The following is a 2,830-nucleotide window of genomic DNA, read 5'->3' as shown; positions in this document are numbered from 1 at the left end:
TGACTTCGTTCTTTTTCCAAGTTGTTTTTTCTAGTCTAAGTCCTTTGAACTTCCCTGTGACTCAAAAATTAACCCCAGCAACTAGAAGGATGTGCAACTATGACGTACAACTATCTACTGGGGCTTTGGGGAAAAAAAAAAAGGAGGAGGATTGGCAATAGGTGTTAGCTCAGAGCCAGTCTTCCTCAGCTAAAAGAGGAGGATTAGCACGGATGTTAGCTCAGGGCTGATCTTCCTCACAAAAACATAAATTAAAAAAAAAAAAAAAATTAACCCCAAATGGACCATAGACCTAAATGTAAAACTTAAAATTATTAAACTTCTAAAACAAAACCCAGAAGAAAATTTATGTGACCTTGGGTTTAGGCAAAGAGTTTTTAGATGTGGTATCAGAAGCATGGTTCACAAAAGAAAACATTGATGAATTAGATTTTATAAAAATGAAGAACTTCTGCTGCAAAAGACACCAGTGAGAGAATGAAAAGTCACAAACTAGGAGAAATATTTATAAATCATATATCTGATAAAGGACTTGAGTTACAAAATATTAGAGAACTCTCAAAATTCAATAATAAGAAAACAATCCAATAAAAAATGGGAAAATGATAGGAAAACTCCTCAACAGAGAAGATATATGGATGGCAAATAACCAAATGAAAAGACGTTCAGTATTTTTAGGGAGACACAAATTAAAACCACAAGGAGATACCGTCTCACACCTATTAGAAGATCTAAAATTAAAAAGATTGACCATGGCAGGTGTTGGTGAAGGTATGGAGAAACTTCAACCCTCATACACTTCCGGTAGGAATATAAAATGATACAACCACTTTGGAAAACAATTGGCAGTTTCTTATAAACTTAAGCATACATATCGTATGATCTAGCCATTCCATCTCTAGGTGTTTATCCAAATAAAAGTAAAAGATATGTTATCCATTGACATATGAACATGCAAATGTTGGTAGTGGATTTATTTGTAAACTGGAAACAATCCAAATGCCCATCAAAGGTGAATGGATGAATAAATTGTGGTACATCTGTACTGAAATAATGAAATACTATTCAGCAATAAAAAGGAATGAACTATTGATACACACACCAATGTGGATGAATTCTCCTCTAGCTTTTCTCTTGACAGCACTTTTCCCTTCCTTCTGATATTTTTCAGTAGTACTTCAAGTCTTTCATTTCCTCAGTCATGACCGTCTCACCCCCATCTCTTTGCTTATTTGCTGTTGTTTTTATCTAAAACACACCACTTCCTCTTCAGTGAGCTGAATTCTACTCATCCTTAAGGTTCTAATTTTTTTTTAACTGTTTTTTTTTTTTTTGTGAGGAAGATCAGCCCTGAGCTAACATCCATGTCAATCCTCCTCTTTTTTGCAGAGGAAGACTGGCCCTGAGCTAACATCTGTGCCCATCTTCCTCCACTTTATATGGGACGCCGCCACAGCATGGCCTGACAAGTCGTGTGTTGGTGCGCACCCGGGATCGGAACCTGGGCCGTCAGCAGCAGAGCGCGTGCACTTAACCACTACACCACGGGGCCGGCCCTGTTAAGGTTCTAATTTATACTTTAATTCCTCTGAGAATCTTTCCTTGATCGTGGAAGTCACTGTTACATGTTTCTGTGCACTTTTCCAATCAGAATACCATTTAGAGTGCAATTTATTGTAGAAAGGTGCAGATTTTGGTGTCAAAACCTCCAATCTGTGCTTTCTTACCTGTCTGACTTGGACTAAGTTACACTGCCAGGCTAAGCCTCAGTTTTCTTCAATTGTAAAGTGATCCTACTAAGTTTTATGAAAATTAGAGGAGATAATGCATGTAAAGTGTTTGGCATGGCGTATGTTTTTTTAAAAGTATTCATGGTAGCTATCATTATACTAAATTTTTGTTTCTTGTTTAATTTTCATTCTCCACCATAACACATAAGTTCTGCTAGAGAAGAACAATCCTTCTTATTAATGGTTGTATCCCCAGAATCTGGTAAAATGTTTGGCAAATAATAGGTGAATGACTAAAAACTTAAGCCCTTATTTTCTTATTAGGAAAGATCTCCTACTTCTGTTGAAACTATCCACCTCTCATAATCCTCAGGCTACCACAGAGATCAAAGCAGCCCATGTCCAATGTGGCCAGCTCCCAGGCTATGGCTAATTGGCCCAGCGATCAGTTGCCACCCTAGCTGGGCCTATAGGTCTGTGCCTTTAGATTTTACGCTTTGGCTCAAGAGACAGTTGGTCTAATCTTTCTCTGTGCGGTTGAAACTGTAAACTGTAAACTTTGGGGGTTATCGGTGACCTTATTTTTTGCTACAGTGAGGGAAAAAAGCTTGCATTGAAAAAAATAAGAATAAAGCTATTACAAGGAAGGAGACTGGTGAGAATGGGGACAATGGGCGTAGCTGAGGCTGTGCAGTTAGGCAAGTAAAGGCTAACGAGTAGTGAGATTTGGGTAGTGATTTTTAATATTATGTCATTTTCACTCATTTTACCTAGTGTTTGGTGGCATCTGAGGACATTTGAGCTACTTGAGCATTGTCTAAACATAAACAGAGATTTTTATTCTTAGAGATGGAATTAATTAGTTTCTTAAGTCCTGTAATCAATGTTACTCCTTCTTGATGAGAACAAATAGTACAGCTCATGCATGTTTATGCTTTCAGTTTTCCTTATTTAAGGCCTAGTTCATAAAACAAGTGCAAAAGGATTGTTCACAGCCCTGGGGTGTTAATAGAGTAAAGGTTTTAACAAGCCAATATCCGTATCTCAAAATCAAATACAAAACATTCTTTTTTGTTGTTTTAAATACACTTCTGTAGTTA

This window comes from Diceros bicornis, chromosome 22 (genome assembly GCF_020826845.1).
Source record: "Diceros bicornis minor isolate mBicDic1 chromosome 22, mDicBic1.mat.cur, whole genome shotgun sequence".
NCBI classification, from domain to species: Eukaryota; Metazoa; Chordata; class Mammalia; order Perissodactyla; family Rhinocerotidae; genus Diceros; species Diceros bicornis.
Note: the sequence above shows the minus strand (reverse complement) of the source record.